Source organism: Apium graveolens, chromosome 5 (genome assembly GCF_009905375.1).
Source record: "Apium graveolens cultivar Ventura chromosome 5, ASM990537v1, whole genome shotgun sequence".
In the NCBI taxonomy this organism is placed as follows: domain Eukaryota; kingdom Viridiplantae; phylum Streptophyta; class Magnoliopsida; order Apiales; family Apiaceae; genus Apium; species Apium graveolens.
Genome location: NC_133651.1, coordinates 186,052,737 through 186,060,648, shown reverse-complemented (window position 1 = coordinate 186,060,648; position 7,912 = coordinate 186,052,737). Strand labels below are relative to the sequence as shown.

Below are 7,912 nucleotides of genomic sequence, written 5' to 3'. Positions count from 1 at the left end.
TACTGCTGATGGAGAGAACTTGACAAAGTTGGAGAACTATGTTGCCAATTTTCTTGATTCTCTTCCACGATCTTCCCTTGCAAAATCAGAAAGCTGGAATGCTTGACTTCCTCTAACTAGTGAAGCTATTGTGATTCCTACCCAGGTACGATAGAGAGAACTTTACATGAAAACCATTTTTTTGTCAATCTTTTTTTTCTAAAATTATACTCTCTATACAGGTAAATTGTGTTGGAAAAGCAGCAAACCTCTATGAAATATGATATGAATTTAAGGGGAGTGGATATGTCATTTCTAAACATAATTGTAATACATGCTTACGGGACCGTGTACGTGTCAGTGGTGGGGCTTATGGCGGTTTCTGTAACTTTGACACTCATTCAGGTACCTATTATTGTCATGTGTAGATGTAAACATTGACCATGGCATTCCCTTAAGTGAAGAGCTTCAATGGTAACTCAAAACGAACATTTATGCAATACATGTACACAATAAGGTCAGAGTCTAAGAATCTCAACTGGTTAATGACCAGTGATTATCTACAATTACCCGAAAGAACTTAAGCCATTTTATGTGCGACTGAATGATGATGGGAAAACAGTTGTAGCTTTCGATTTGATTGTACCAAAGGTAAGCTTGAAGTAGATAGTACTCTGACAAGATTTAGTGCATACAACTTCGTTGTATCTTAAAATTAAAAAATCAATTATTTGCAGGCTGGAACTCTGATCAGAGGCAGTTAAAATGAGGAGCGTTTAGATATGCTAGAATCAAGGTAAATACAATATGTATCGTTAGTCATTTACCTTTCCATACTCATCGTTCTATGTAACTTTGATGGTGGTTCCATGTTTGAATATTGATTAGTCTGATGATTTTACATAATGTTTAAGGTAAGTAGCTAGCAATTGAATGCTATTACTGATTTAGCGTTATATTTCAGGATTAACGAGTTAAACTTGCCAAAGCATCAGTATGAGTGGTACTTGGATCTTCGCAGGCATGGTACTGTCAAGAACTCCGGCTTCAGTTTTGTCTTTGACCTCCTAGTTTTATATGCCACGGGTCTCAATGATGTTAGAGATGTTGTGCCTTTCCCGCGGAGCTTTGCCAAAGCCAACTACTGATTAACATACTGTAAATTTCTGCTTCATATGTATGCCTGTAAATACTCAATAAGGTATACTTTTGAAGTGAAATAATATATTGAAATTTGTCCAGAGATGCAAATACATTACAGCTCATGGCTTTACTATTAGTTATCAAGGCTTATAGTTATAATTCTTCACTTAAGGGCTTATAGTTGTAATTCTTGTAGAGAACCTTTGTATTATAAATTTAATTTTAATTTTGAAATAACAATTGAATTAATATAATATTATTTTATTTTAAAATTGATTTATTTTAAATAATGAGATTAATTTTGTAAACAGTTGTGTGAAACCCACTTAAAAAATGATGAAAACTGTTGTATTTCTCATTGCTCATTTTTTTTATAAGAAAAACTGTTGTCTTTTGATATTCTTTGCAATGGTTTAAATCATTTACACCATTGTCTTTTAAATAAAATACATTCATGACAACGGTTTTAACGAGTTAAAAGAAGTTTATAAACTGTTGTTTATGAAAATATCGAATAAATTAACAACAATGGTTTTGACGAAAAACCATTGTTGTTAAGTTAGTTAGACAATAGTTGAATAAAAAAACAGTTGTTTAAAAAAGTTTCAACAATGGTTTGTTTAGAATAACTGTTGTGTCTTCTATGTTAAAACAAGTACTCTAACATGTTGTTTAACCTCTCTTTCTACAATGGTAAAAACAACCATTGTCTGAAGTTCAATCACACGAGTGTTGGATAGACAACGGAAAACATACTTGTCACATAACGGTAAAAAAACAGTTGTATGATTGAAAATATGTTGTAGTGCAATCAACCAACCCTTCCCATTTGGTCATGCTTATACCATCTACTTATGTCATCTTGTTACACTTGTCCTCCTCTTGTTGGTGTGATGACATCATCCTCCACTAACCCCTTTGATGAACTCATAATTACTTGGCTAATGATCGCTGATCTGTTATACGGTTCGCTTAACTTTCGTTCTCGTTTATCGTTTGAGGGATCATACCCGGGATCTTATTACTTGGGTTCCCCTAAACCTTTCTCAATATTTTATATTCCTTTTATGATTCTCTCTTATAATCCTTGAATTTAAATCCTTTTAATCATGTTACCTTATACTCAATTCTTTCGGTATCTGGTGGATTTTCGGGAAAAATCAAAGTGTTCGAATTTGGATTCTGACGATCTTTACATACACTTATATACCATATAGAGTACTAATAAGATCTCAGAATAACAATAAAAGAACCTCTACAAAGTGTGGTATGAAAAGTTTTCTTATTCAGCATAATCAGCAAAATCACTATTCATAAGGGTTACAAAAAGTTCAAAATTTTTGGGGTTATTACAATATCGTTTTCTTGGTGGATACCGCTGGAGTGCTTCACACTTGAGGAGCAGGTGCTAAGGATCTCCGTTCATCGTTTTTGGATCGCCATTAAAGACCTCCATCTTTCCATTAACGTAAAGCTTCTTAAGGTAAACATACTGTACTACGAATTAAATATTATTTTTTGCATGGATCCTACGGAGGGTTTCATTTTTTTTTTTTAGATTTAAATTTACATTTTCGCTGCGTTTATGTGCTAAAAACCCTTCAATGGTATCAGAGGTACTTGCGAAAAGTTTTTAATTCGTTTATGTGTTTAACTGTTTTCGATATATGAGCATGTACGTGATTCGCCATGATTTGATGTTGATATAATATGCTTATATATGTATGGTTTTGAATATATGATATTCATGTGACTTGTATACTCATAAGATGATTATATAATCTGTATATATACTGATATATACATGATTTATGTTTGTTCTAATTATGAGAATCATATTAGATACGGATTCTGAATTGGCTGCTGCAGATTTGCTGAAATCTGGGTTTGGTGTCCGATTTACACAAACGAATACCCTATTCCATAGGTAAACAAGCTTCTGAACAAAACTGATAGCTAAAGCTATCAACGACTCGTCTGTAAGGCGTTTGACGTCGTTTACTGCCCGTAAATAGTGATTCTTGTTTTTCTTATTTGATTCTGATTTTTCTGATTTTTGTCATATTATCTTTTTATGATTAGATCATGGATAATATGATATGTTAAGATCAGATTATATTTTTTAACATGCTTTTATGTGTTGTATGAGCTTGGTGTATGGTTATGGCCTTTCGACCTTAGTGTAATGGTTTTGGTTTTGGTTTTAAATACGACTTGCATGTCGTCAATCTTTGTAATCATAAATCTCGAATGTAACTCAAGTTATTCTTGTAAGTTCATTAGATTAGTTTTACTTTCAATCATGTAATGCAATTGAAGACTCAAGAAGGCTATCCAATGGAGGTGATACAAAGAAGAAGACGAGGCATACAAGAAGTCTAAACAAAGAAGAAGACTTATGTAATAAGTAGTTGTATTTATTTCTATCACCATATTAGATTGACCTTGATCTTTATCATGAGCTTGATAAAGATCACATAGGATGGGGCCATAACCAAACACATTTACTTTATTGCACTTTACATTTACTTGTTTATTTAATTTTATATATGAGATATATGTCTATGTTTACCATGCGATGATAGATTTAGGTGAACTTAAATCAATATAAGGCGTGCTCTAGAAAATCTAGAATAGGAATCATTTCTTGCCTTAAAAATAAATATTATGAATACGATCATGAGATTCTTGTGTTTATGAAACACGTAATTGAATATGAATTTTCAATATTGAGAGAAAGGATGATTCTGTCAACAACATATTTCTATATGTAAGAAAGGGTTATTAAGTGATGCCTCTTGACAATGCTCCACCCGATCTGGGAATCATCTGATTATCGATTATTGATTTGAAATATTTAATTTAAAAGGAAGAATCTCTTTATAATATGATTATGATTGTAACGTAATATAATCCCTCTAAAATTAAATAATATCAAGTAGTAATTGGCCAATGACACAACGGGCTTGTGTCGGTCATAGCCTTCCAACATGGTAGAAAGTGGTTCTTATTTTTAAATCATTGTCATTTCGTGCTATAGCCGAGGGCTTTGATTTCGAAATAAGAAATACTTGTCTATTACATAGAGATGTGGACATTGAATTAGAATCTAAAGGTCGGTACGTGCTACAGCCGTGGGCCGTTGGAGACTGATTCAATTGTACGAAATGTTGGGTTAGACTTGACTTAGAATATTGAGTTTGTCATGCCACAGCCGTGACTCAATTATTCAAGAGGCTAAACTTATATTAGGGAATAACATAAGATGTAATTGACAAGAGTTGTCTGCCTATTGAATATCACATGACGTTTCGTGCCACAGCCAAGGTTGTGTGATGGAATGTAGGATCCCTATTCCCACTAGCATTATGAATGCTTAATTTTCACTTAGGGGTTAAAAAAATTAGATAAACTAGTGGGAGACACTTATGAATAAAGACCCAATTCATATAGTGTTTTGAAATGAAATTGAATATTTGCTAAGTGTTGTTACGTGTTTATCATTTACAGATTTACTATATTCGTCATGTCTTCTGCACTATCACTCCGGAGCATACTAGATGCTCACAAGTTGACTGGTACTAATTTAGCTGTTTGTTTTCACTGTAACAAGTTGGGGCACTGGAAGAGGAACTGCAAGGTTTACCTTGCAGAATTGAAGAAGAAGGGTAGTGAGACTACCGCTTTTGATTCAGGCATGTTCATGATCGAAGTTAATATGTCACTAGGTCAAATTTTTACTTGGGTATTAGATACCGCCTGTGGTTCTCATATTTGCAATTCGTTGCAAGAACTAAAGGGAAGTAGGACTCTTGAAAAAGATGAGGTGATTCTACGTATGGGCAATGGAGCAAGGGTTGCGGCCATATCTGTAGGATCATTTAGTTTACATTTGCCTACGGGCAAAACTATTATTTTGAATAATTGTTATTACGTTCCCTCTATTGTGAGGAATATTGTTTCTATTCCGATGTTGGATGTGGATGGTTTTTCATTTATTATTAAGAATAATGAATGTTCTATCCTTAGAGATAGTGTTCTTTTTGGACGTGGCATTTTAAATAATGGTCTGTATGTATGTGACGTAGAGCATGATTTACTTCAGATTGAACAAACTAATAAAAGAAAACGAGATGATGAAAACCTGACCTATTTATGGCACTGTAGGCTAGGTCATATTAGTGAAAATAGACTGCGGACATTGCATAAGGAAGGGTTACTTGACCCCTTTGATTTTGAATCATATCCTACATGCGAGTCTTGTCTATTAGGTAAAATGACCAAATCTCCATTTAGTGGACATGGAGAGAGGGCTGCAGATTTGCTATGATTGGTACACATAGATGTATGTGGACCAATGTCTACGCAAGCCATGGGTGGATTTTCGTACTTCATTAATTTCATAGATGATAGATCTAGATTCGGATATGTGTATTTGATGAAACACAAGTCTGAAGCCTTTGAAAAGTTCAAAGAATATAAACATGAAGTGGAGAAACAAACCAAACACAGTATTATAACTCTTCGATCAGATCGAGGTGGTGAATACTTGAATGGAGAGTTTCTAGATTATCTCAAAGAAAATAGTATAATCTCCCAGTGGACTCCTCCATATACTCCACAGTTAAATGGGGTATCTGAAAGGAGAAATTGAACTTTGTTAGACATGGTTCGGTCCATGATGAGCTATGTGAATCTTCCAGTATTCCTATAGGGTTATGCATTGGAAACCTCAGCATATTTACTGAATAAGGTGCCTTCCAAATCTGTTCCTCAAACACCATATGAGATATGGAAAGAAAGGAAACCCAGTCTTAAACACGTTAAGATTTGGGGATGTCCAGCTTATGTCAAGAAAGTTGACCCAGATAAGCTGGAATCTCGATCCGTAAAATGTAATTTTGTGGGATATCCTAAAGAAACTTTGGGGTATTACTTTTACACCGATCATCGGATGTTTGTCTCCAAACATGCTACCTTCTTGGAAAAGGAGTTTATCCTTGAAGGAAACAGTGGGAGCAAAATTGAACTTGATGAAGTTCAAGAAGCACAAACTACTACGGATCAAGTGGAAACACCTGTTCAGACTGAACAACCTTTCTTGGAACAGCCCATTCGTAGGACATGGAGAGTGTCTCGCCAACCTGAGAGGTATTATGGCCTTGTCATTAAGAATGATAATGAGTTGTCAATCATTGATGAGGACGACCCTGCGACCTATAACGAGGCTATGAGTAGTGTTGACTCAGAGAAATGGCATAGTGCCATGAAATCCGAAATGGAATCTATGTATACCAACCAAGTATGGACTCTGGTTGAGGCGCCTGAAGGTGTTAAACCTATTGGGTGCAAGTGGGTATACAAAAGAAAGATTGGAGCAGATGGCCAGGTGGAGACCTATAAGGCCAGGCTCATGGCAAAAGGATTTAAACAAAGTCAAGGGATTGACTTTGATGAAACTTTTTCGCCTGTAGCCCTGTTAAAATCTATTCGGATTTTGCTTGCGATTGCTGCTTACTACGACTATGAGATCTGGCAAATGGACGTGAAAACGGCCTTCCTTAATGGGGAACTTGAGGAGGAAGTGTATATGACACAGCCAGAGGGTTTTCTTTCCAAGGGAAATGAACACCTAGTGTGTAAGCTGCTGCGAACCATATATGGTTTAAGGCAAGCTTCTCGTAGATGGAACATCCATTTTGATGAGACAATCAAAGAGTTTGGTTTTATCAAAAACATAGATGAACCATGTGTCTACAAGAAGGTTAGTGGGAGCGCGGTAACATTTCTTGTATTGTATATAGATGACATACTTCTTATAGGAAATGATATACCGATGCTACAATCAGTCAAAGTATGGTTATCAAAGAACTTCACCATGAAGGACTTGGGAGAAGCATCCTACATTCTCGGTATGAAGATCTATAGAGATAGATCTAGAAGAATGATAGGTCTTACCCAGGGTAGATACATCCAGAAAGTGCTTAAAAGGTTTAGCATGGAAAACTCCAAAAGAGGTCTCATACTGATGAGCCATGGAGTGTCCCTTTCCGAAAAAATGTCTCCTAAGACACCTGAGGAAAGAGAGTGCATGAGTAAGATTCCTTATGCTTCAGCAATAGGATCTATCATGTACGCGATGTTGTGTACACGGCCTGATGTTGCTTATTCAATTAGTGTGATGAGCAGATATCAGTCCAATCCAGGTGAAGACCACTGGAAAGCAGTGAAAAACATCCTTAAGTACTTGCAAAGGACTCAAGACATTTTTCTTGTTTTTGGTGGTGAATCTGAGTTAAAAATATAGGAGATGTCAACGTCGAGAGAGTTGACACACATAACAACGTAGAAGACTCACTCACAAAGCCACTTCTCAGAGTCACTTTGATCGTTATAAAGACAAGATGGGTATTAGATCCAGAGTGATTGGCTTTAGTACAAGTGGGAGATTGAAAGAGATATGTCCTAAGTCCAATCATGTATGAGGATTTAGGAATAAATTTAATGTAATCTGTTTTGATTTCATTGATATTAATAAAATACTTGTTTTATTTTTATTGCGGGCTCTATCTATTTATGTTTAAATAAGATATACCACAGTTTAGAGTAAAGCTTTTTATGGATTGTGATGAGACCATAATAATGAGACCTAAAAGATGATAACTCTAAACTTAAATAGTTCCTGGTCGTATGATTACTAACTGGTAATTAATAATCCGCAAAGATCGGTACATACTATGCTTGTTTTATTATGAAGGATGTCTGTTCTCATAGACATTTGTGTGGTGAC

The 7,912-nt window shown here is 35.2% G+C and overlaps 1 long non-coding RNA gene across 1 annotated transcript; it reads left to right on the top strand.

Annotated features, from left to right (window-relative positions):
- The first annotated feature begins 509 nt into the window (after positions 1-509).
- LOC141723364 (uncharacterized) lies at positions 510-1,303 on the top strand. Its single transcript, XR_012576255.1, has 3 exons — positions 510-630; positions 717-775; positions 944-1,303. It is a non-coding gene; the product is annotated as an uncharacterized LOC141723364 (long non-coding RNA).
- The last annotated feature ends 6,609 nt before the right edge of the window (positions 1,304-7,912 follow it).